At 42.6% G+C, this 27,510-nt stretch overlaps 1 long non-coding RNA gene across 6 annotated transcripts; it reads right to left on the minus strand.

The window, feature by feature from the left end:
- Positions 1–10,863: 10,863 nt before the first annotated feature.
- On the minus strand, positions 10,864–27,348 carry LOC125700324 (uncharacterized). Of its 6 annotated transcripts, none has more exons than XR_007379857.1 (8): positions 27,330–27,348; positions 26,480–26,572; positions 21,081–21,163; positions 19,847–19,926; positions 17,376–17,546; positions 12,064–12,141; positions 11,904–11,986; positions 10,864–11,285 (listed from the first exon to the last, which is right to left on the minus strand). It is a non-coding gene; the product is annotated as an uncharacterized LOC125700324 (long non-coding RNA). The 6 variants fall into 6 exon arrangements; XR_007379852.1 differs by having other exon boundaries at positions 19,847–19,974; XR_007379853.1 differs by having other exon boundaries at positions 19,847–19,974; positions 21,072–21,163.
- Between the last annotated feature and the right edge of the window lie 162 nt (positions 27,349–27,510).

Below are 27,510 nucleotides of genomic sequence, written 5' to 3' on the forward strand. Positions count from 1 at the left end.
GCACCCTGGTGGGCGTCTGTTATAGACCCCCAAATCAAGATGAAGAAACAGACGAGGTATTCTATAAGCAGCTGGCACAAGCTGCACAGTTGCCTGCCCTTGTCCTCATGGGGGACTTTTACTTCCCTGACGTATGCTGGGAGTACAGCACAGCACAGAGGAAGCAGTCTAGGAGGTTTCTGGAATGCGTAGAGGACAACTTCCTGATACAGCTGGTCAGAGAGCCCACGAGAGGAACTGCCCCACTAGACCTGCTGTTCACAAACAGGGAAGGTTTGGTGGGAGATGTGGAGGTTGGAGGCTGTCTTGGACAGAGTGATCATGAAATGATAGACTTCGTGATTCATGGTGGAGCCTGGAGGGGGAATAGTAATACTGCTACCTTGGACTTCAGGAGGGCGGACTTTGAATTGTTCAGGGGACTAATAGGGGGAGTCCCCTGGCATTCAGTCTTAGCGAGCAAAGGGGTCCAAGAGAGCTGGTTGCTCTTCAAGAAGGAAGTCTTAAGGGCGCAGGAGCAGGCAGTCCCCTGCAAAATGAGCCGGCGGGGAAGAAGACCGGCGTGGATGAATAGGGAGCTATTCCTGAGGCTCCGGGAGAAAAAGAGAATCTACCGCCTGTGGAAAGAGGGACAGGCCACTCAAAATGAATACAGGGAAGTTGTTAGGATGTGTAGAGGTGAAATCAGAAAGGCAAAAGCCCAGCTTGAATTTAACCTAGCCGCTGGTGTGAAAAGGAATAAGAAACTCTTTTATAAATACATTAACAGTAAGAGGAGGACAAAGGAGAATATCCACTCTTTGCTGGATGAGGCTGGGAATGGGACCACTGAGGATAAGGAAAAGGCGGAGGTTCTGAATGCCTTCTTTACGTCTGTCTTTAAAAGTCAGACCAGTTATCCTCAGGATACCCCTCTCTCTGACCTGGTAATCTCGGCTGGGGAGCACACTAACCCCCCTGTGATTCTGAAAGAAACAGTCAGAGACCTACTGCTCCAGCTGGACTGTCACAAGTCGATGGGGCCAGATGAGATCCACCCGAGAGTGCTGAGGGAACTGGCGGAGGTGATAGCCAAGCCGCTTTCCATCATCTGTCAGCGCTCCTTGTTGACTGGTGAGGTCCCAGAAGACTGGAGGCTTGCCAATGTGACTCCCATTTATAAGAAAGGTCGAAAGGAGGATCCGGGGAACTACAGGCCTGTCAGCCTGACCTCAGTGCCAGGGAAGGCTATGGAGCAGATCGTCTTGAGGGAGATCATGCGGCATGTGCAGGGTGACCGGGGGATCAGGCCTAGCCAGCATGGGTTCATGAAGGGCAGGTCCTGTTTGACCAACCTGATCTCCTTCTATGATCTAGTGACCCATCTGGTGGATGAAGGAAAGGCTGTTGATGTGGTCTACCTAGACTTCAGCAAAGCTTTTGACACTGTCTCCCACAGCATTCTCCTGCAGAAGCTGGCAGCCAGAGGCTTGGATGGGAACACTCTTGGCTGGGTGAGGAGCTGGCTGGAGGGCCGGGCACAGAGAGTGGTGGTGAATGGAGTCAAATCCAGCTGGCGACCAGTCGTGAGTGGTGTTCCGCAGGGGTCGGTGCTGGGGCCTGTCCTCTTCAATATCTTTATTGATGACCTGGATGAGGGCATCGAGTGCACCCTCAGTAAATTCGCAGATGACACCAAATTGGCTGGAAGTGTGGATCTGCCTGGGGGTAGCGAGGCCCTCCAGAGGGATCTGGACAGGCTGGAGAGCTGGGCTGGAGCCAATGGGATGAGTTTCAACAAGGCCAAATGCCGGGTCCTGCACTTCGGCCACAACAACCCCAGGCGACGCTACAGGCTTGGGGCGGTGTGGCTGGAGGACTGCGTAGAGGAAATGGACCTGGGGGTATTGATTGATGCTCGGCTGGACATGAGCCGACAGTGTGCCCAGGTGGCCAAGAAGGCCAATGGCATCCTGGCTTGCATCAGAAACAGCGTTGCAAGCAGGAGCAGAGAGGTGATTGTTCCCCTACATTCAGCACTCGTGAGGCCGCACCTCGAGTACTGTGTCCAGTTTTGGGCCCCTCACTGCAAGAAAGATATTGAGGCCCTGGAACGCGTTCAGAGGAGGGCAACGAAGCTGGTGAGGGGTCTGGAACACAGGCCATATGAGGAGAGGCTGAAGGAGCTGGGAATGTTCAGCCTGGAGAAGAGGAGGCTCAGGGGAGACCTTATTGCTCTCTATAACTTCCTGAAGGGAGGTTGTAGTGAGCTGGGGGTCGGCCTCTTCTCTCGTGTCATTAGTGATAGGACCAGGGGGAATGGTTTCAAGCTACGGCAGGGGAGATTCAGGCTGGACATCAGGAAGTATTACTTTTCAGAAAGGGTGGTCAGGCACTGGAATGGACTGCCCAGGGAGGTGGTGGAATCACCGACCCTGGGGGTGTTCAAGGAAAGACTGGATGTTGTGTTGAGGGACATGGTTTAGTAGGAGCTATTGGGAATAGGTGAACGGTTGGACTGGGTGATCTTTTAGGTCTTTTCCAACCTTAGTGATTCTATGATTCTATGATTCTATGAACACTTGCTGAATGTTTATGGAGACCAAACAGTGGATGTGAGCACACAGAGTGCATTTCAACAGTGGCAACAGCAATGTGAAAAGCATGCCACGTTCTGGATGGCCATGCACAGCTGTCACACCGTGAAATAAAGAGTGTCTCAAGCAGCTCATCTGCACAAATTGGCTGATGACAGTGATTATGTTGAAAAAAAAAGGCTTTGTAGCTGAGAATTTTCTCTATCAAACTGTGTTATCGTACCCTTTGTATCAGTTTTAGTTTCCATGGAAATAAATAAATAGGAACCATTACTTTTAGATGATCCATGTATCTGATTCCAGGTTTCTACTTTAATCACAGTGCAGTTTTATGCTGTATTGATTTCTTTGCTAGCAGTTTATGATGATGCTTTTCACAGAATTCATAGAGGGGCCTGAATAATTCACAGTCAAGTATATAAAGACACAAAGATAGTACACATTAGAGGGTTCAAAGATCATTCAGGAGGGACTAAGGAGGTGATTGTCTGCCTGGTGAGGCCACAACATGAGCTCTGTGTTCAGTTTCGGGCTACTCACTCCAAGAAAGACCTTGAGGCCACGGAATGTGTCCGGAGAGGGGCAACGAAGGTGGAGAATGGTCTGGAATCCAAGTCTTTTGGGGAGTGTCTGAGGGAGCTAGGATTGTTGAGTCTGGAGAAGATAAGGCTCCAAGGGAGACCTTATCACTCTCTGCAACTCCCTGAAACGTGTTTGAGGTGTGGTGAAGGTCAGCTTCTTCTCCCAGGGAATAGTGATACAACAGCGATAGGAAAAGAGGCGATGGCTCTTAGGTGTTTCTAGTAGAAATATCTTCAGGCTGACTCTGATTTCATTTGTTTTCTTTTTCTTTTGTACATCATCTGCCCGTGTGGCCTGCATTTTATTTCATCTTGCCACCTATCCGTGTGATGTAGGTCTCTTTTTTCTACCACCGATAGGTACACCTCTCTGCCATTTCTCTTGGATGAGAAGCAAACTCCTACCTACCAGTTTCGATACTGTTACCTAGTCCTTGGCTGTCTTTTATGCTCACAATGGCTTATTCCTTTGAAAACCTCAAAGCCATTGCCTTCACCAAATCTCTTTCAGAAACTAGCAGTCTGTTGTTGGTTCCGTAAACCTTGGTTAAGACTCCTAGAGCATTTGGCGGTGGAACATACATCATGATTGTGTTTCTGTTTCGTGGTTTTTCTGTAGTTATGAGTGTTTACGCTTGCACCTGAAGTGCATAGGAAAAAAAACATGTGTTGGGAAAGGTAAAGGTAAGCAAGAGTAGGGAACTTGTTTTCCTTTATATCTTCTGGATCACACTCATTTCTCAGCTATATTGTCTCTATAATCTTGAGATCGCTACTCTTCATGGCTTTGGGGAGTTTTTAAAAAATAGTTTTGAATCATCACTTCATAACGAAAATGGAGATTTAAAAAAATCCTTTAATAGTGTTACTGAAACTTCAGCCAGAAGGGGTATCCTCAAAGCTAAATTGAAGATTCTGAAGTGGAAGATGAGTACCTGATGAGTATGTTTCACTTCACCATATCACGCCATGCTCCACCATGCCAAGCAGCAGCAGATGAAATATGAAGCCTTTTGTCTGGCTTTGTCCTCTGAAACCAGACTTACTGTCCACTTACTGCTCAGTAGACTCTGAACTATTGTTGTTAGGAAGAAAGGAGTATGTTGAAAGAATTGTTCTGAAATGGTTTCAAATTAAGCCTAAGAATTGTCTTCAAATTTCTGGATGTTGCCAAGGAGAGGAAAATGTTTTCTTTCCTAGCTCTCTCGCCTTTTCCGTTTTGCTTTTTAAACCTGAAATACTTTTGTTTACTTTCCATTCCAATTTCACTAAAATTCAGTATACTAAATACAACTTGTGCAATATCCTGAGTGTGAAAAGAAATAAAGCAATGTAAAATATATGCCTTCAGAACCTTCTTCTCTCTGACAGACTATATACCTTTCTTTCCCAAGTGAATTTGAAAGCTATTGTATATCAGGTACACGAAACTGCTTACTGCTGAGATTTCTTTAATAGAAAAAGGAATCTTTAAAAGACACCCATTCATCCGTGGTAAGGACAGTAGAGGTTAGAAAAGAATGAAAAGCAAGATATAGCAAAATAAATCTAAAACAATGAAACAAATGGAGAAGATAATAGCCATGCAAGTGAACAGGGCACGTGAAGAAAGAATCAATCCATTCTCCCTGAGCAAAGCTGACCGTGGGATATGATCCTTTTAAAATGAAAAGATGTACACAATTTTTTAAATGAAAGATAAAGAAGAATAATATGCAGCAAAAATAATAATAATTAGACATCTCAGAAACATAGCCTACAAGCAAAGTCTGGAAGTTACAGGCATGGGAATACTGAAGGGTTGTATGTGAGCAGTCATCAAATAAGTAGTAGGATGTAAAAAGCAAGAAAAAATATCTTACCATGAGCTAAACTTAGAACAGCCGTAGTGACTGACAATGCAAAAAGGTTAAAAAGGCTGAAATAGGGTACTCAGTGTTTCTTAGTGGTTGCTGAGTTTATCTTTTTACATATCTATTCATTTCACATAATAATCAGCACAACTGGAGTGGTTTTAACAAGGAAATTTAAGCAAAACTGTCTGATCTCAGGTTTTAGCATAATGTGTATTCTATTTAGAAAAGTCTGATGAGCAGATTAACATCTGTTTAATACATGTAAAATGCAGTTTTACTCAACACATAGTAAAAGAAAATCTCAACATTCCTACCTATGATGAAGATAGGATATTATGGAATTGCTATGTATGAACAGTATTCGTATGGTGAAATTTCTCTAGTATGGACTTAGGTTTTACTTCTGCGTACCATTACTCTGCTAACCATAAAGAAACACTGTTCAGATAAGTAGCAGCCATAATATTCTGACTACTTTAGAATATTCAGAATTTTTTAATCACCAGACAATAACTCACTCAATTTTTGACAGGATACACCGGCAGTAGGCTCACAGAAGTATGAGACTCGGTGAGCATATTAATTTTAAAATATTTGTTTATTCTGAAAACCACATTGGCTTTTGCTGAGAAAGTGCAAACTAGTATCAAATGCTTTCTACAAAGAAATGAGTATCAGGAAAGTAGCTGCCCGAGAAATTGCGCTTCTCCCCGGATGCCACTTCCAGCGCTCAGCCGTGGTCTGGTCAGAAATGTCACGTTCCTTAGAACTACTTCACGTTTCTCTTTCTTACTAGAAGCTGAATAAATTCTCTGCCAAAAGCACAAGCAGATGTAAACAAAAACATCTGTGGAATATCATATTTTCTCTAACAAAGCACAGTCCTCCTTTAAATCAAGGCAACTGGTTATCTGAGTCTACATGATATTGTTCGAGGTGGCTGATAAAAATAAGCACGTCTGCCTGACAATTGTTTTAATTTGACAAACTATGATATTACGTGTTGTACAAAAGCTCTAGTCACATTATCTAACTGTACAGTTTTCACCTTCTCCTAGAAAATATGTGTTCTGTTCAATCTGCCCACTTATGGAAAATTGGATTAGTCCAAATTTTTAGCTATACAAAACGTGCTTTCAGAATTTAGTAAATAAGTTTATTTGAATCTATTTAAACATACATATCCAAAGAAAAAAAAACCAACCTATCCATGCACTGTTTTGAATCAAGACCTAATGCAGGTCTGTATGGCTTTTGGGATTCAAAAGGTACTCAAGATATTGGAATGAAATGCTACTATCCTGGAAGTCTAAGTCAGACTTAGCAAAGAACAAGGTAATAGGTTATGACTGCTTCTACCACCTCCACTGTACTTATATTTACACAAAGAATCTGGAATTGCTCAGTACACTCCCCTTCTCAAGCAAAGATCACCTTGAGCAGGTTGGTCAGGGTCAGGTCCAGTTGGGTTTTGGATATCTCCAGAGATGAAGACTCCACAACCTCTCTCAGCAATGTGAGCAGCTATTGCCTTGTGTCCCACCAATGGTACCACTAAGAAGCCCTTGTTTTCTTCTCAGCCTCCCCTCAGGTATTCATATACATTGATGAAATGCCCCATTAGCCTTCTCTTCTGCAGGATGGACAGTTCCAGCTCTCCCAGTCTTTCCTCATAGAAGGAAATGCTTGAGAGTTGAGATGCCTCCCCATCTTTGTGTCATTTGGTTGCATTTTCCATGGAAGCTCCCCGCTCCTCTTGTGCTGCAGAGCCCAGAACTGGAAGTGGTTCTGCAGGACAGCTTCACCAGGACTGAGGGGTTTGCACTCGCTTCTCCTCCTAACATATCCCCATGTGTTGCTGGCCTCCTTTGCTTTTCACAAGGGCAGATTCCTATTGTCTTACGAAAGCTCTTTTAAAGATGTTTTAAAGTGCTCTTGGTTTTCATAGAACACTAAGGAACACACTCTCTGGATGAAAATGCAGTAGTGCCAAAGCTGCAGGTGCATGATCTGGCACCAACACTGCAAATAGTGGGAAAACCCAGAAGAAATTGAATGAGAAACCTGAAGAACATGGGGCAAAACAGTTCCAAAAGAGAAGGATCTTCCTCCTGATCCTGTGCTCAGAACAAGGAGAATCCATAAAATTATGAAATCTGTAGGAGACTGAGTAGTGAGGGACCTTTTTTTGAAATATCAAGAGTAAGTTTTAAGAGCTCAGTGCGGGCTGTGGATGAGCACTGTGCAGTCTCACATAATCACAACCGGACAAAGGTGTGACACACCATGTGGCATTGGTGACAAAATGAATCCATGAATGTATGCAATGTATTCTGAAGTAACAGAAAATATTTCCCAAGCATTAAATGGGCACTGGGGACAAGCAAAGCTTCTTTGAAGCCAGCTCTCAAGCAGAGAGCTTTTACCCAGAGGCTAAATCTTTAGGAACTGGTTATTACTGGCAAATAAACTCAAGAAAACTCAGTGGCATTTAGATATTTGAGAAGCTTTCTATATGGCATTCCTATTTATATTTCCAACTCTTCAGTATTTTCATAAATTATACGTGTCAGAATACTGGTTTTCTTAGTTAATACATTATTTACATAAAACAAAGTCGAAACAAATTGTTCTAATAGCCTCAACCCTAAACAAGTACGATAAACAGGTCTGTGGTGCTTTTTTTTTGAGTTGTGCTTTTACCAGCTCTCACTCTGTGGACCCAAGCACTAGTTTAGCTTCAATATGGTAACATCTTGATTTTCCTTCCTCCTCAAAATTTAATTCTTTTTGTCAGCCCCAATTATACATATCTGTCCTGGTCCTAACAGAGGCTATTCACAGTTCTCTTTGTCAGTTTCCTTTGCACTTAGGGCTCCTTACTATTCTCCTGCCTGTTCTGCTAAAGCATCTAACAAAACAAGTTATGAAGAAAGAGGTGGGGAAGAAGAAAAATAGAATGACATTCTCTATGAAAAATAATATTTTATATGTTAGAATTTTTAAGCAGAGCATTTAAGAAATGTCTTTATGTCAAGCTTCGAATGGAAAAAATATAAGCCAAGTTTAATTATATGCTCAGAGAAATGGTAACATAGAGAGCTAAGATTTAAGCCAAGCAGCAGTACCCAGAACACACTGATGTGCAATGACCATAAATTAAACTTGGAGTGTAAAAGAGGATCCTAGCGAAGGGAAAGGAGTAAGAACAGCCTCCTAGGCACAGCATAGCAACCCATTTAAAGTCTTACTCACATGTATGACTGTGTACAACCTGTCTGCCTGCAAAATGGGTGATTAGAACTCAGTGAAGCAAAACACGTATTCTGACCCTGTGTGTGGGTACTTCCAGAAGCTTGGCACACATGTGCTTCTTAATCCCCACAGTTTCTTCTCCCTCCCAGTTCTACCTGTGATAAGCTGACATAATAGAATTCCAGAATTCTCAGTATAAAAACAACAAGAAAATAATCTATCACAATGGGCGTAGTTGAGCTTCAAAACAACCCACAAGTGAATCTTGCTTCTCACCCATTCTGCTTGTTCCTACCACCAGTAGTCATTCATTCACAGCAAGAAATATTAGCCAAAAAACAAAATACACTAAAAATGTAAGGTTATTTTTGTATTAAATTCTTAAATTAAAACTCAGGGAATGTTGAAACAAGCAAAAATTTCAATTATTCAACCACTTGGGATTAGTGCTCTAAGATACACGTGACATTGCTCTGCTAGACATTAACGAGGCTGTTTTCAATATGCCACATTCAGCCAGTTGTCCCATTTTCTAGGCTTAGAGCAACTCGGATCAAGTCTCAGGGAGAATCTGAACTCTTGGGAGAGGTTTGTGTTCATTCCAGAAAGCAGAGCAAACAAGCAGAACTCAGAGCTTGCATAGCAGCCCAAGTATGGGCCAGTTACAGCCCTCAGCTGCAGTGCTGGCATCGTTAGCTGATTTCTGATATTTAGGAGGCTTAAATTTCAACATCTAAAAACCAGAGGTCTAATATTGCAGCGGGAGGGGTCGTGCACAGAAGTTATTTAAGCGCTGATATGAAACTTTAATTTGTTGGAACTGTATGTTATGTATACTTTGTCAACAATTATCAAACTCAACTTTTTTAAAACTCCTTTTTTAAAAAATTAATCAATTATTATCAAGCTCAACTCTTGCGCTGGTCATACCACCTGTAAAATCTCACTTTGTGGCAATCACTGTTTGCATTAAAGTTTAAGGGACTTAAATCTCATTGCTGCTGTGTTTTTTTAGGCCCATCTCAAGGCATGGGTCTGTGGGCCCCCACCCCATCAGTCATGGAACCAGATGGAACCAGGCCTGAACCATGGGCACACCAGGCTGGGCTCACACTGCAGCCTTTCCTTGCATTTGTTGGTCAGGTTTGTGTCATCATATGTTCCTGTGAAGTGTTCCTCATTTATGTCATTTTGCATCTGAAAAGTTCTTGACCAGAAACAGAAAAAATTCAGTAACGTTTTTAACCCTTGAAATTCATTGAAAACATTCCCAATTCTTTCCCTGCCTGAAGAGCAGCAAAGTGGTAACTTAAAGTTAGAAAGAAGTGATGGAGACTTCTATCTTAGTCAGCCATGCTGATGAATATATCCTTCTGGTTCATGCATTAAGGGCTGTGGATCGTTGGAGCCCCTGTAAGTAGCTTCTGGATGGGAAAGTCTCATCCAGGAAAGAGCCAATAATGTGACTCACATACAGAACAGACTCACAGTTCCTTTCATGAAGGAAAACCTGCAGCACAGTGCTGTGAGCCATAGCCCCTATCTAGGTGTAGGTGGGCATTTGTGTACAGAAAAGCTCCAACAGAACTGCCCTCTGACACTGCAGCTTACTTGGATATCAGTATGGCTGGTGGTGCTCACATTCTCACACGTTCCTGACACAGGCTAAAGGCAATTAGCATAACAGAAAGAATCAAGCTTGGAGCTGTTCTGTTTTGTGAGGGATATCCTAACACCTCCACCAACTCCTATGTTTCCTTCCTAGTTCTGTAGATCTCAGAAGTTACTTGTATTAACCTAGGATCAGTGCTTGCCTCTTGCACTCAGCAAAGCTAATAGCATTTGAAGAGTTGTGGGAGAGTCCTCTCTACGTGTACCTGGCCATTAAGGGCAATAAGTTAATGAGTAAGCGATGGAAACCAATCCTGGTCAGAGCCACTGATCAGCAGGGCCATCTGAGAGCACAGAAAGGGTGATCTGGCCAAGGACTCCTAAGGGGTCTGCTCTTCTCTGGGTTATGTGCTCAGCTTTGTTGCAAAGGGGGAGGTGGGGGTTGTGTCCCCATCTAGGGCAGAGACCTTAGGCAGCCTGGCAGGAGGGGTGTGGGGGCAGCAGCAGCTGCAAGAGGCTGCCACACTCTGCTCTCTGTGCACTCCTCACACCATCCCTTCTCAGCTGCTTGTAAAACCTAACAAATGTTTCCTTCATCCACTGCAACTTAAAGGTGCCAAATTATCTTACCAGGGAACACGGGAGCATAAGAAAGAGCACTTACCTTTTAAGCATCACAGAGGCTTAGTAATGAACTGTAGCAATGTTTTACATAGGATCACAGTTAAGTCCTGGTCCTCTCAACTTCCCATTTATTGAAGATGGCTCTATTTGGTATGGCACTGAGCACATATTTCAACTCTGTGATCCACAGCTGTGACTTAGTTAATGATCTCAATAAATCCTACTTAAACAGAGACAAGAAGAGAATTATGCAAATGCATTTCTGTACCACATCTACATGATAACTGGAATCGTACCATAAATGAGCCTCAGCATATCAACACCAATAACTTTCTTTTTATAGCAGATATGAAAAATGGGGTAGTTTAAGGAATTTTATTTCAGTCGAGCTACATCTGCAGAACGTGTAGGAAAAGTTGACAGTTTTTGTAAGAAAAGGAAACATGCAGTGGGCATATACGCAAAGGGGGTGGTTAAAACTGTAATAGCTGACAAGATTTCTGAAATACAGCTGTGAAGGAGATCACAAATTACATTTCCAAAGTGATTTTTCTAAAATAATGATCAAAGTCTCAGCACAGCATTGTGGCTTTCTGAGCAGCAGTCACACTTGGCAGCTGGATAAAACGTCTTCCACCAGTCTCTTGTAGACCCCCGCATTCCCTCTGAGCCTCTGTCTTCTGATACCAACTGCTTCATTTTTACTGAGCTGACACGCTTCTAGCTCAAACTTCATAGATTCTTTGCCAAAATCTGGCTTTGTTTGGCATTTCAGGGTGTAGCTGTACAAAGCAAAGGAGAAGCAGAATAATCATTTAATCATGTTTCAAAGCTAGCATTGAACAATTTTAAATGAATAAAAGTACTTCATTGAAGTACTCCACTGGCATTCATATTACTGAGAAAACAGCCCAGGATTAAGTCAGCTGAGAGCTGCGAACACCCAAATCCAACAGTGGTACCTTCAGAGGTCCCTTCCAAATCTGAGGATTCTGTAATTCTGTGATCTCTTGGCCAAATATTTGTGTGTTTTAACTACCAAGAATGAGTGTTACAGTTACACACAGTCTCTCTCCCAGTTGTACAGCTCACCTTTTGTACTTACATTTTTACAGGGGCAGACAACACTCACATCGGCCTCTAAGAGCTACATCATCATTACTGCTTCATATTCGTCGGAGAGCTCTACGTGAGCTCATTTAACTCATTTAACACTGTTTTGCATCGTGTGGACAATGTTTCATGCACATATCCATTTACGTTCCCTATGCTTTTTCTAAAATTTTTGTATTTTACAGAGTGGGGCAGAGAAAGCAAATTAAAATATTTGTTTGTTTCAAGGGCTATGGAATTGACTATTTAGGCACATACAAGGTGCAGCCTTTCTGTTTTCCACTTACCCCATCTTTGAAAGGACAGAGATTATTTCATTCATCACTTGGTCTGGATTCAGTAGTTGAGTCATGGTAACATCATAGTGTGCCTAAAAGCAGTCAGCTCATTAAAAAAAATTAGAATTGTAGAAAATATCTTTTTCCTAAAACTGAAGATGTTACGAACCTTTTCACGCTGAAAGCTGCAGAATATCCAACCATACAGACAAATGCTTCAGCTCCCCGGTATGATCATCATAAGACTCTGGAACAACAGCAGGAACGCTAACCAACAACTTCTCCACAACTAATATCAAAGCACTGCAAGTTCTAAAATCAGCATAGAATCCAAAGCAGCAGAGATGGGTCAGGGAAGCACAGAGACAGGTATGTAGCCAGAAGTGCTCACTTGACAGGATGGCAGAAGACAGGTATGAACCCATGTTTCGAGTATCCTATGACACTGCCCCTACCACACAGCTGGGGAATTGCGCATGCTGTGTTGCTTTGCTGAGACTGAGTGCTTCAGATGTCAAGGAACACACAAGGTTCCATGAAGCTTTTCTAGGGATTTTCTAGCCCTGAAGTATCATAGTGCAAAAAAAAAAAAAAACCCAACAAAACAACAAGGTACTTTCCAACCTTAAGTTAATGGTTGCAGTTTTGTTTGTTTGTATCACATCTAATACTACATACAACAGGCATGTCCACTAAGTAACTTCTGCAACTTTCAGACATCCACGTGTAAAAAGAGACACAGTACACCAATCGTCATGTCACAAATACATTAATACTGCAACTGTACAAAGACAGATCAGAGAAGGCAGGAAGGTAAAACAGTTTGGGAAATGAACGTAGGTTGTGGATGTAAAAGGCAGACAGAGGAAAAAAAGAAAAAGAAAGTTCTTCAATTTCCTGTTCAACCTAGAACACGCAGGACTACTTTCTGTAACATCTGCAGCAAAAATTACATAAAGTTTCATCTTCCACTGTAGTAATCTAGTGCCAATAGAAGTGCATCCATAATAGAAGTGCATTCCATAATGCTATGGGCAAGGGAAACTGATGCAGAATGATAAAAGCTTTTAGAGATTAAAAATCTCACTTAGGTTTGTTTCCAATTACTCAACATCCTGAATTATTGGTGCAGTCTGGACGCTTGTCAAATTAGCTGGGTAGGTTTGTAGTCCCAAGTGTCTTGAACTTGTAACAGCGCCATCTTGCATGCAACAAAACGCCAATTGGATAAGCTTCCAGATCAGAATACAGAAGCTGAACTGCATTTAACCAAACTGCAGAACACAAAGTAATCCTCTTATTATAGACACGCTTGCATGCATCAACCATGAGACAGCTGAAAACAGGATCTTGCATCACAGAAACACAGCAATAATTAGGACAGCAGTCCTAGACTTCAGGACGTCCAACTTTGACCACGTCAAGGGCCATGAAGGGCCATTCAAGCCCATGAGCTAGAGCACTGGAATGTAAGGGAGTCCAATAGAGCTGGTAGACATTCAAGCACCACTTCTTCCAAGCTCACAGTTGGGGAATCCTTATGGGTAAGAAATCAAGCGCAGGTGGCAGGAAACCTGCAACGATGAGCGAGGAGCTCAAGAGAAATCTCAAATGGAAAAAAGGAAAGTCTGTGAAATGTGAAAAAGGGTCTGTCCGCTTTGTAGAAATATAGAAATGTTGTCAGGACGTGCGGGGCTACAAGAAGGAAGGCTAGGACACTTCTGGAATTATATCTGGTGAGGGAGGTCAAGGACAACAAGAAAGGCGTCTGTAAGTAAATCAATAGCAAAAGGAAGATGAGGGAAAGTGAGGTCCCACTACCAAATGCAGTGGGTCCTGGCAACAAAGGGCAGTGAGAAGGTGGAGTTACTGAATGCTGCTTTTGCTTTAGTCTTGACTGATAAGACTGCCCTGCAGAAACCCAGACTCTGAAGGTAAGAGAATGAGTCGGGAGAAAGGAAGACTTCCTGATGGTCGAGAAGGATCTGATTAGAGATAGGCTAGGCAAACTCAATGCACACAAATCCATGGCCTTTGATGGCATGCACCCACAAGCAGCAAGGGAGCTAGAAGAAGTGACTGCTGAACAACTCTCTTTCATTTTTAAAAGGCCAGAGAGAACAGGATAGGTGCCTGAGGACTGGAGGATAGTCATGTCAGTTCACTCTTCAAAAAGGGCAAGAAGAAGAGCCAAGAAACCATGGGCCAGGAAGCCTCACTTCTGTCACTGGGAAGATGATGGAGCAGTTTATTCTAGATGTCATCTCCAAGCAGTGGAAGAAAAGAGGGTTATCAGGACTGGTCAACATGGGCTCACCGATGGGAAATCATGTTTGACTGATCTGGTACCATTTTATTGCATACATCCACATTTATTTATCCACCCTGTTTATTTTACACATCCACAAGTCTAATGAGATGCATCCCGCTCCTAATGGCATTGGCTGATACAATCTTCAAGCCACTCTCGATGATATAAGTTGTGGCAATCAGGTAAAGTCCCTGGAGACTGGAAAAAAGGTAACATCATGCCCATATTTAAAGAGGGTAAAAAGGATGACCCGGAGAACTACCGACCTGTCAGTCTCACCTCTGTGTCAGGAAAAATCATGCAACAGATCCTCCTGGAAGCTAGATCTAGACAGGCTGGAGAGTTGGGCAGGGAGGAATTCAATGCGATGTAACATGGGCGAGTGTAGAGTCCTGCATCTGGACAAAAACAACCCCAGGTAGCAGTGTAGGCTGGGACAGACCTGTTGGAGAGGAGAGCAGGGGAAAGGGACCTGGAGTCCTGATGGACAGCAGGATGACCATGGGCCAGCACTGTGCCCTTGTGGACAAGAAGGCAAAAGGCATCCTGGGGTGTAATAGAAGGGCTGTGGTCAGTAGGCGAGAGAGGCTCTCCTCTCCCACCACTCTGCCCTGGTGAGACCGCATCTGGAATATTACGTCCAGCTCTGGGCCCCTTCGATCAAGAAGGACAGGGAACTGCTTGAGAGAGTGCAGGACAGAGACACAAAGATGGTGGAAGGAGTGCAACATCTCCCTTACAAGGAAAGAATGAGGGAGCTGGGTCTCTTTAGCTTGAAGAAGACTGAGGGGTGACTTCATTAATGTTTATAAATACGTAAAGGGTGAGTGTCAGGGAGAATGGAGCCAGGCTCTTCTCAGTGACACCCAGTGATAGGACAAAGGGCAGTGGGCGCAGGCTGGAACACAGGAGGTTCCACATAAATATGAGAAAAAAATTATTTAGGTGAGCGTAACAGAACACTGAAATGGGCTGCTCAGAGAGGTCGTTGGGTCTTCTTCCCTGGAGACATTCAAAATCCACCTGGAAGTGTTCCTGAGTGACCTAATATAGGAGCTTCCTGCTCCAGCAAGGGGGGCTAGAATAGATGAATCTTTAGAGGTCCCTTCCAACCCCTGACATTCTGTGATTCCATTCTAAGGCAGATAGAAGGCAAAGAGGTGATACAGGAGAATCAGCATGACTTCACCAAGGGCAAATCCTGCTTGACCAACTAGCGGCCTTCCATGATGGCGTCACATAGTGGACAAGTCAATGGACAAGGGAAGAGCCACTGATATCACCTATCTCAATTTCAGTAAGGCCTCTGATATGGTATCCCACAACATACTTCTCTCCAAATTGGAAAGGTATGGATTTGATGGGTGGACTGTTCAGTGGACAAAAAAGGGGACGGAATCTTCAGCTGGGTCTGACAGAGTAAGGGGAAATGGTTTCAAGCTCAAAGAGGGTAGATTTACATAAGGAAGAACTCTTCTGTGGTGAGGCACTGGAACAGGCTGTCTCATAATGCGGTGGATGTCCCATCCCTGAAGACTCTCAAGGAGAGGTTGGATCAGGCCCTGGCCAACCTGATCTAGCTGTGCATGTCGCCGTTCATTGCACGGGACTTGGACTAGATGGCATTCAGAGGTCCATTTCCAACTCTAAGGATTTTATGATGTCATGACCAGCTGGGTAGATGAGGAAAGAGCAGCAGCTGCTGTGTACTTTGAATTCAGCAAGACACTGAATTGACATTGTCTCCCATAACATCCTCATAGGTAAGCTTAGAAAGTGTGGGATAAATACTGGAGAGTGAGGTGGATTGAGAACTGGCTGATAAGCCAGGGCTGTGATCAATGGCACAGTCTAGCTGTGCCTCCCTTATGAGGAAAGGCTGAGAGACCTGGGGCTGTTCAGCCTGGGAAAGAGAAGGTTGAGAGGGGATCAATGTTTGCAAATATCTGAATCATAGGTGTCAAGTGTGTCAAGGTGTCGGATGATTTTCAGAGGTGATCAACATCAGGACAAGAGGCAATGAGTACAAACTGGAACACAGGAAGTTCCACACAAGCATGAGAAATAACTTCTTTACCTTGAGGGTGTCAGAGCCCTGGAGCAAGCTACCCAAAAAGACTGTGAAGTCTCCTTCTCTGGAGATATTCAAAATTCCCCTGGATGTTTTCCAGCACTATTTAATGTAGAGAACTTGTTTTAGCATAGGCTGGACTAGATGATCTCCAGAGGTCTCCCTTCCAGACTCCTTGTTCCTGTGACTGTACTGGAGATGTCCCTAAAAGCTACAGCTCCAGAAGACAGCTAGCTGGAGAGATGCGTCAGTTTCTTTTATGGAACTGTTTATGCCTTCATAACAGCCTTGTTTTCACATGAATCACAATTTTTTTGAACATGTCATCTACTGATTCAAATTTAAATTCCTCTCAAGTGATTTATATGATTCTGTTCACTTCATGGAAAAGTCAATGTATGCAGATTCTAAAAATCTAAAACTGATGCTATATATCGACTTTGCCTGGTGTAAGTTTCATGCAAAAGTGTTGTATGCAGTGCACTAAGTAATTATTATTTTTAAGGCTGTTTAAAGACTTAGTAATAAAAAAAATATGGCTTGGCTGCAGAGACATCAAAACTTTGAAAATCAAAAGTCACACTGACCGCATCAGAAATTCCTTCACCAGCTGAATTTATTAATCTTTAAATCTTTAATCTGGACTCTATTGAATTCCAGAAAAGATGCTAGAGAACTCCTTTCCAAGTGTATCACTCCTGAACTAAGGAAAACAGCCAGCAAGGAATGTTATCAAAGCTCCCTCAAACCAGAGGGAAAGCTAGCGGTACCTCTACAGAAATAACATCATTCAATATTTTCAGCTAGGACTCCTTTAAACCCATCCTGCATCCTCCTCCAGTTTGGAGAGATGGCATGCAAAAAGCAATGGTCAGCCCTCTCCCATGACGTGCTGGTGACTCACCTGAGCTGAAGCCAGCACTAAATCCCTGGGCAATAACAGGGCCATTATATCAATAGAAAAACAGGACGAGCAAGTGCGATTTTCTACAGAGCGCAGGCAACTCAGATCACAGAATTTTTCACAAGGCCATTCCTAATAGTATGAAATGTTTTCAAGAGCTATCACTCCCATAAAATATTTCTCTAGCAAACATACCTTAAGTTTTCTTGGCCCATGTCTGCTGAATCACTTCCTTTTTTGCCTGCTGTAAGCACTGTAATCACTTTATCCAGGCCTCTTTGAAGACTTCCAAGTCGTTTGGCCTTTCTCTTCTTTTGGCTGCTCTCCACATGAGCTAGGTTGAGATCTAAATCCACAGAATGACACCTGTTACAAAACCAAATTAATTAGTTACTTTTCCTCAGCAATCAGACTGTAGTTATTTCATATGCACTATTAGAATATGATCAGATCAGAATGAAGAAAACAAAAGGAAGTGTTGTGTATTATGAGAGTTTCTGCTTACATGTCAGTTGAGCTTTAAGCTCAGAGATGCATTTTAAAACTGCAGCACTCAGGGAAAATGGAACAAGATGGGATTTATGTTATGGAAAACAGGAATGCATTCTGAAGATGAGTGACTTCTAGTTTTAATTTATTTTATTTATTTATTTATTTATTTTCTGCTTTCAGTGCTTCCCAGGGAATACAGCAAGAGGTTTTAGGAAAATTTTAACCAAGAGAAAGGAAATACAGCTTGCTGTTGCAAACAATGTCTCCTAGGCTGTTCACTGATTAAGGTAGCACTGCTCTGAACCAAAAACATATATAGATAACTGTACACTTCCCTCCTCTCCGGAAGAATCTCCATTGCTGTCAGTTCATATGTATTTGTTGATGTTTTGGGCTTCTTAACTGCGATGACTGTTGTGCACTGGCTCTCTGAAAGAAAGTATCCAAACCAAAGCAGGTACGTTTCTGCAGTAGAGGATTTACTTCAGTCAGGATTTCTCACGATTAGCAATTTTTTTTTTTTTTTAAAGCCAGCCTCCTATCTATCTCTAGTCTGCATCTTCAGAGTGATAAAATAGGTTTTTACTAGAACAACAAGACCACAACAGAAAACTGAGACTGATCCCCCCAGAGCTCTGTAATTCAAAAGTCTTTGAGGGGCTGGCGCAGTGCAGTACAGCAGGTTTGGAAGGGATGAGGACCAGAACTGGTTTCTTGTTCTGCTACTGGTCTCAGGACAAACACTGAGGAATTTACTATGTCAAAAGGTTGCATTCCACATCAAGCACATTTTCCTTTATGTGAAAGGTGCGAATTGCATCACCACAGTTAATACTACATGTTGAGTAACGGCCTAAAAAGTTCTATTGTCCACATGTTGGAAAAGAGCTCTGTAGAGCAGCTTTGAATTTGTGGAGACAACTCAATAAAGCTCGAAGATTCAGCTTTCCATAGCAGCAGTTGGCCCCAGACAGCCATGTTTTCCCAACACTTCCAAGAGATACTTCCACCGTTTATTGTTATATCTCTAAGTACTGCTTTAACCTATCCTGAATGTAAGAACTTCCAATAGATCAACAAAAGTATTTTAATTTTTTAACTCTCAGGAATATCTAACAAAAACGAGCTGAAATCACACTTCTGCACTTCTCATGTAAGAAATACCTACTTTTACTTTTTAAACTTACTGTAAGACCAACATCAGAAGTTACCACATGCAGTCTTAAGACAAAAATAAAACCTGTGTGAACAACTAGCCTTTGTAATGCACTTCGTTGAACACTTAACAAAGGAAAGTGGTATGTTCAGTAACTCTTAGTAACACATTAGCCTGCAGAGATCGAGCATTTCTGAACAATATTCCCTAGCACTTGGAACAGAAGAATCTTCAATTGTAAAAAATGCTTAGTACTTTAAAGGGCAGAGTTAACACGTGCAGTATCAGCACTAAGGATGAGGACAAACATCTTTGTAACTCAGAGGAGCTGCTATAGCATGGACACATTTCTGGTCCATCACGTAAATGCAAGTGTTAACATTGCTAGCCTAAGTATTTTCAATGCCACACCGAGTAGATATGTGAAAGTACAGGTTACATTTCATTTAGAAGCAAGATGCAATAAGAGCACAGTTAAGTAAAAGCATACCCTTCTCTTTCACTCAAAATAGCAGCCCAGAAAAAAACAAAAAAACATAATGAACGTTGAAGAAATTTTCTACTACATCTCCATGAGAAGTGGAACCACGCTAGTTTTAGGAACACAGCAATTGTCTCATTATCTGAATGCATCTAAAGGCACGCTCCTTGTGAGAACTTCCGTAATTAATAGACGAGTAACCTGCCCTGACATATGGTTAAACCACTTGCAGTGCACTGTCTGCACTCTCAGATGTCATATGTGACTGCCTGTACCTGTCCATCTCACATTTGGATGACTTGTCTGGAAGGATGCCACGAAGGACAGGATCAAAGGCCTCCCTGAAATCTAGAGAGATTACATCCTCTGCCTTCATACACAAAGTGAGTGGCCTTAACACAGAACAAGATTTGACGACCAAGACTGGCAGCACACATCTCTCTTACAGATGTTTAGGCCACCAGGCTGTTTACCAGGCAGAGCTTTAGCACACAGAAGCATTTTTACCAGAATGTTGTGCTGAACTCTAACACTTACCCCCTGGCTTGCTGGCTGTGTTGTACTGGCACGTCGTTTGTGATGGAATTCTTAAGTGGATGCGCTTGCCACGAACCTTCCTGGATTGAATCAAGAGATAGGTTGCTAACATCCGGTCATAATTCCACCTGAAAACAAGAGTATTTAGATCTCTTCGGAGAACTTGTCAGTACAAAGAAAGCTTTGCGTTCTAAACGTTTCTGCATGTCTGGAATATTTTCCCCTTGATGTGCAACCTTCATGTCTGATCACATTAGGCTAGTTTCAGACCTTAGCTGCTCACACAACAAGTTTAAGATAAAGAAGCAGACTGTTCTTGTTTTTGCTTGAGAGCAGTACAATTGCTGAAAGTGAAGAGTAAAGCTGGTGCCAGAATGTCTCTACTGAAGTGAATGGCAAAGCTCCTCCTATTAATGCATTTTGCACAGTATTTCATCTGGACTCCCATTTTTGGGGGTCATGTTTCAGCCCAGCCCCAAGGAGCATCAACATTCAACTTGATTTTCAGCAGCTTTTTGACGACCGTGAGAACCATGGATGAATTGCTTGATAGACTCACAGTGTAGTACAATTATAAGGCATTAAAAGTCCTTTAATAAAGGACTGTGAAAATATCACAGACTAACATGGAAGAACTTCTTCCCCTTGTAGGTAGATTGTTCTTATTATTTTCTGTACCTGAAAAAAAGTAGAAACGCCTCTCCTGGGTAAAACTTACGTTTTATATCTATTCCTACTAAAGTTATATGGAAATCTTAACAATCCTTCCAAATTCTACCACTTCCTATTTAATAGAAAGACAATTCAATTTCAAGAAACAATTTTCAGATTCAGGTTAAAGCCAGAGTACACATCCTGTTTTAAATCTCTTCTGCAGCTTGGAATGTCATTAGTGACATTTATACAGTATCTCTAGAAGCACTCAGTTTAGCTTTCTCATTTATTTTCAAAAGTTACTGGAATGGATTCCTTTCATAAGGATTTTAACATGGTAGAAAATAACAGAAAGACTTAGAAAACAAAATTAAAGGAGAAAAATAGAATAAATGTGAACTTCAGAAATGTAGTTATTAGCTACAGATAGACTATACGGAGTTCAGCAGGCGTACCTTAGCTCTGAAAGGTATAAAATACTTCATGTTTGAGAGTAAGCGAGCATTAGAGTCTGTTAACACAGAAAGGTTATTTACTGTAGGAATGAGCTTAAATACAATGAGTTACATACATTTATTACCTCTGATATTAATGCCGACATACTCTGCTCTGGTTGTGAAACACAGGAAGTTCTGTTACACAGTCTTCATCAAGGTGCCCCAGCTGCAAGAACAAGACCTATACTGAAGGAACAGCTTCCAAGTCATCTCACAGAGCCAATATCACCACGATAGTCTTCTGATATGCAGCAATCGAGTCAATAGTTAGCCACCATTTCAGATTTTCTATTTTAAATAGTTAGTATCAGGGCTAAATACTGCAAGGAGTAAACAGAATCACAGAATTGTAGGGGTTGGAAGGGACCTCCAGAGCTCATCGAGTCCAACCCCCCTGCCAAAGCAGTTCCCTACAGCAGGTCGCACAGGTCGGCATCCAGGCAGGTCTTGAACATCTCCAGAGAAGGAGACTCCACCACCTCCCTGGGCAGCCTGTTCCAGTGCTCCGTCACCTCACTGTAAAGAAGTTCCTTCGCACATTTTGTGTGGATCTTCCTATGCTGCAGTTTCTGGCCGTTTCCCCTTGTCCTGTCTCCATTCACCACTGAAAAGAGTCCGGCCTCGCCATTCTGCCCCCCACACCTCAGATACTGATAGACCTGGATCAGGTCCCCTCTCAGTCTTCTTTTCTCGAGGCTGAACAGACCCAGTTCACTCAGCCTTTCTTCATAGGACAGGCCCTTCACCATCTTTGTGGCCCTCTGCTGGACTCTTTCCAAGAGATCCCTGTCTTTTTTGTACTGGGGAGCCCAGAACTAGGTGCAGTACTCCAGATGAGGCCTTACCAGGGCAGAGCAGAGGGGGAGGATCACCTCCCTCGACCTGCTGGACACGCACTTTTTAATGCACCCCAGGATGCCATTGGCCCTCTTGGCCACAAGGGCACACTGCTGGCTCATGGCCGACCTGTCGTCCACCAGGACACCCAGGTCCCTCTCTGCAGAGCTCCCCTCCAGCAGCTCATCCCCCAACCTGTACCGGTGCACGCAATTATTCCTCCCCAGATGCCAGACTCTACACTTGCTTTTGTTAAACCTCATCTGGTTTTTTACTGCCCAGCTCTGCAGCCTGTCCAGCTCCCGCTGAATGGCAGCACGGCCTTCAGGCGCGTCAGCCAATCCTCCCAACTTCGTGTCATCAGCAAACTTGCTGAGGGTGGCCACCATCCCCTCATCAAGGTCATTGATGAAGATGTTGAACAAGACCGGACCCAGCACCGACCCCTGAGAAAGAGTCACCAAACTTCAGCAACTGGTCCCTCTGTGGCAACAGGTTTTGAATTCAAGTACAAAAGCCTGACAGCAGATGAAATTTTCACGGGAGCAGAAGTTACACCTCTATCCCTCCTTAATTATTCAGTTGCATGGCATGCACAGCACACGGTGGTACCATCAGCAACAGCTGTTCTTCAGGGAAACAGTGGCACCCAGTGGCCAGCAGCAGCCATTGGCTGCAAATACACAGCAACTTCTCAGTATCTGCAGCAAGAATCTCCCTCACACACCCAGTTCCCAGCCCCACCCCAACCCCGCTACCCCAACCTCTCACACAGGTCAGACAATTGAGAGATAAGGAGGACAAGCACAGTTCCAGAGGACCCACAGAATGGCTTGAGATGGAAGGGACCTTAAAGACCATCAAGCTCCAAGTTGCAAAGTTGCAACTCACCAGATCAAACTGTCCGGGACCTCATTCAACCCAGCCTTGATTACCATCAGGGACGAGACATCCCTACCTCCTGTTTTATCCACCGCACCTCTCAGCATGGGGCTGCCTGCAAACTTTCTGAAGGTGCTCTCTAGTTCCATTCTCTCTGTCACTGACAAAAGTATTGAGGGCGCCAAAATGGACCCCCAAGAGTCACCACTTGTCAGCAGCCTCTGAAGAAACGTATTATCACTCCTATTCTGTGAGGATGCCAGTGGTCCAGAAAAGATTCCAGAAAATACTTAGGCTTTTTCGAGTGTGCGTACTTACTGGGTATTTACTTTGCCACTGAACAGCATCAGAATAACCTTGCATGAGCCAAGGGTGATTTAACAGGTGTTTAACTGTAATCTGCTTCTTTAGGTCTACCTAGTGGGCAGCAACATTCAAGCTGTTACTTATATCATCAAGAAGAACTGCAGACAGTTATTCTTTTCCTAAGAACTTCAAGGTGCCTAGAAGCACAGATAGAGACCAGCGGTATTTATTCACTTCACCAAAAGGAAGGTCAAACGCCTGAGCTGTGAAGAACAGTTACTGTAACCATAGGTTCTCTAAATGCTCCACCAGGATTTTGTATTTGAGACTGCGTAGATACAGCCCAAAGGCATACTTAGTACGTTCAGCTTCCTTTATGAAACATCTTTTGTTTACAAATTGCTTTTAATTATACAGCACAATTAAGAACATCCAAATGCAAGCTGCTTGAAGACTGTTTAATTATTAAAACTGTAATTATTTCTATAACCATTAACTAGTACTACGTTATTATTTGAGAATTTTCAGCACAAGGCAATGCTAACCTTTTCTTCAAGGATATCAGGCGTGGAACAGTTTAACTTGTTTAAACACCGCATATTTTCTAAGCACTCCATCAGTGTTTTGAGCTTATGCAACAGCATTTTGTACATCAATCTGAATAGAAGCAGCTCTTTTACCTGTAGCAGTTGATTAAGTAGCAGCGTGCTGCTAGGTGAAAGCCATTTTGGAACAGTGTATTTTCCTCTCTGCAATAAAAAAAGTTATTTTCTTAACTAAAATAAGAGAGGATTGAGAATGAACCTTGAACAACTAGCTCAAAAGGAACTATTAAATTATTTGGATGATATTGACATCTCTTTTCTTTCAAAGCACAGGAACAGAGATTACAAACTCTGCTTTAAGAATAGCTTGAATAAATTTAATGGTAAAAATTAACACGTACTTGGCTGAGGGCAATGCTGGAAGGGAAACTGCTCACAAGAGCTACAAAATGCCTAAGATCACACCAGAAATACTTTGTTCTAACAACAGTTATGGCACATAGTCAATTTCCTTAAGTACTTCCCAAATGAAGCGATGTGGAGCATTACAGGGAAAAGAACACTGAACACAGATGCTATGATCCTGATTAGAGTCAAGCAGTAGACTTAAACCAATTCTGAGTTTTAGATTCCAGGATATTTCAGGATCTGTAACGTGCGAAAGTCAATTACACAACAATGCCTAGGTGTCTGCATTTCAAGCACTTCTCAGATCACAGCCACATACAATTAAAACAAATTCAGTGCAGAAATAGCAAGCCAGTATCTTAATACTTGTGAGATTATCCATTTTTTACTGCATTCTGACTCAGTTCTGAAACTTGCTCATCCCAGTTCACTTAAACAAGTTCCACCAGTTCAGGCAATGCAGCCCTCAGCTCCTGTGTGCATCAGACAGATAGAACTAAGTGGTGCAGAAACAATCTTGGACAGCTTCAAGAGCTCCATTCTGCTAACAAACTCTCAGTCCAAAACTATTCACAATTTTAAGGAAATGTACACCTGAAGCAGTTGGATCATTTTCCATTTGCCACGTTCTGCAAATTGGAGTGTTGATTAGCACAAAGGATTTTCTGCAGTCCTGCAGAAATGGACAAAGTCCTAATTACAAAGGGACAAAGGCTCAATGCACAACATAGTTCACACCAGAATAAAAAGCCATGTCTCTTGATTAACACGCTCAGGTTGTTGTGCGCTCTGAAAGGAAACAGAACGAACTGCTGAATTCGAAGGCAATCAGTGGGGTCCCTACATTTCCTCCTGATTCTGGAAGAGGAAATCTTGATAGTAGATGCAGAACTTTGCTCTTCCTAGACATGAGAAGAGCTGGCATTCAATAACATTAATTTCTGGTAAATCAAACAATGTATTTATATCTTTACTACAGGTAGTAATAGGGAGCAGCCAGTTGAAGAACCAGATACAAAAATTAGCCCATTGGGAAGTAAATACTTCTCCTTAAACTCTCCACGCTATCACATTATATAATCAGGCTACATAGGCCAACCAAGTGTAGAACCAAATCCACAAAATACTGGTAGACAAAGCAGCAAAAAAAAAAAAGGGGACAATAGTCAGCAGACAGGCCTTTCCACACACACTACAGCTCAGCATGTTCTGCCATCAGAAAAGCAAGGCCTCTTGTCATGCTCAGCTATTTCCCTTCTCAGTGTATTCTAGCACCATCGATACCTCCTTTTATCCTCCTGTAGAGTGCCATCACACTGCCATCATCAAAAGGAAGAAACCCACACAACAGAGCGTACCGCAGTACTCCCATGCTCCAAAAATCTGCCTAAAAAATAAAAGGACAAGTTTACAAACCTGAAGCACCTAAAATGCCTTACTGACAGATTGTATTGCCTGCCCTTGCCAAAGGCCACACACAGCCTATGAAAAGCTGGCTCTTTCCCTCACGAAAAAAAAACTTATGGTTCCAGAGAAAGCATATGACCCTAATTCAATTGTACTTCCACTCAACTTAAAGCACTACTAAAACCAATATCTTCATCTTAGCTCATCACCCTTCTGCAGTACCTTATACCTACAAGGATTTCACTGGCAAAAACGAAATCAAACCCATCACAAAGGATTTGGCACAGTTACATGTTACTGGCTACAACGAGAGCTGTCAGCAGTCAGCTGTGAGGCTCTGCTGCTGCTCTCTTTATGTACAGGCACAACAAGGCTCTACACCTCACAATGCCATTCTCACTTTGACTGTAAAGAAAAAGAAGGCTTGAGAAGCAGTCTGTGGAAAAAAAATAAAGCAAGAATTAGAAGCCATCAACAGCGGTGCAATGGTACCTGAAAGAACTGCTCCATCTTTAACAGCAGAGCAATTCAAGAAGTATGAGGGCATTTCAAACCAGACCAGTTTGGACAGATTAACAACTGCAAGTATTGGGTTCCAAAGTTCTAGACATGAAATCAAAGCTGGAAAAACTCTTCACGTTTTCGTCTCTCAATTTTTAGTACATTGTGCATTACAGTGGAAGCAAGTCTTCACACGCAACTTGGAAGCTAAAGACAAGTCTAACAAAACACGTAAGATCCTGAGACCGCACAAAAGTTTGACAAATGATGGACAATTAACAGAGCAAATTGCTCTTTCAAAAACTGACTAATAGAAGGAGATCTCTGAAGTTGCTGTTTCATAGAGCCCCAAAGTAGGGAACAATTGGTGGAGACAGATGAGGATTAGCCAGAGACAAACCAGCCAGCTGCGTGAACTGCGGCCCATTGCACTTTTCAGTCTGTGGCCATTGACAGCTTCTGAGAGCTACTAAGCAACGCAACCCAGCAGAATTCAGGAGGGGAACCAAGTGAGCGTATCTGAGCTCCACTGCCTTCAAACGCTCTCTGGGGAGGGAAAGAGGGGAGAGGTGTAAAACAAACTCTGGTCTGCATACCTCTGAGCCAATATAGGCTTTGCCCTGGATTAGCTCTGGTGCTGCACATGCTGGGCTTCCACAGCACGTGTTCAGGTGGTAATCAAGGCCTCCCTGGAATAACACAGAAAATAGAAGAGTTTGCTTTAACAGAGTTCATGCTTTCTGTAATGACACTTCAGAAGCCTCAGAGGCTTCTTCTCCTGGGCATACTTTCATTCATTATATATTTGGCTTTCATTCAATAGGTGACCTCACTAAGCAAATATTGTCTAAGACCATGAGCACTGTACAACTATACAGATCCCAAGCTGCTCACTTATCTTATGTATCCTTGGCATGATGCATTATTTTCCTTAGCTGATCATCTACTAAGATGAACTGTCTGTGCAAACACCAAACTGAGAAAGAAGTCATGCAAGAGCTATTGCGTTTGAGGCTCGCTGGTCATTTAGAACTATTTCATGCAATAACTTTACAAACTTTACAAAGAACAACTGATATAATACTTCCTTATTCAGAGTATCCTATTACTCCACTTGGGTTTTGTTCTAAACAGGTCAGAGCAAGATATACCAATACACCAAAATTATACCACTGGGACAACAGCCTGTTGGTCTTGATTACCTACGAGAGGCTCTAAAAGTTAGGAATTAAAACCAGTTCACTTACTGTGAATGCTGATTAGTGCCTTTTACAAAAATACAGAATATATAACATTTTATTCTTAATTTTAAAACCAATGAATCTTGAACCCATTCACCATTGAAATATTTAAGAATCATTTCATTTCAGCTTCATTTTTATATTATTGTCTACTGCTAAAGATAAAAACAGTAGCCTTAAGCATGGTGGAAACACTATTTCTTACCTCCAAGACCATGAATATTTTCTTTGATGTCTCTATTACATGATACAATTGGCAAACATCTTGATGACTTAAGTTCTTCATGGCATCAATTTCTGTTTTAACACGAGGCAAGTCATCCTGAAGAGACCATAAAAGCAAGCTATGAAATTGCTAACTAATTTGGCATACCAGATACCACATC

The sequence above is a fragment of the Lagopus muta genome, chromosome 14 (assembly GCF_023343835.1).
Source record: "Lagopus muta isolate bLagMut1 chromosome 14, bLagMut1 primary, whole genome shotgun sequence".
NCBI lineage: Eukaryota > Metazoa > Chordata > Aves > Galliformes > Phasianidae > Lagopus > Lagopus muta.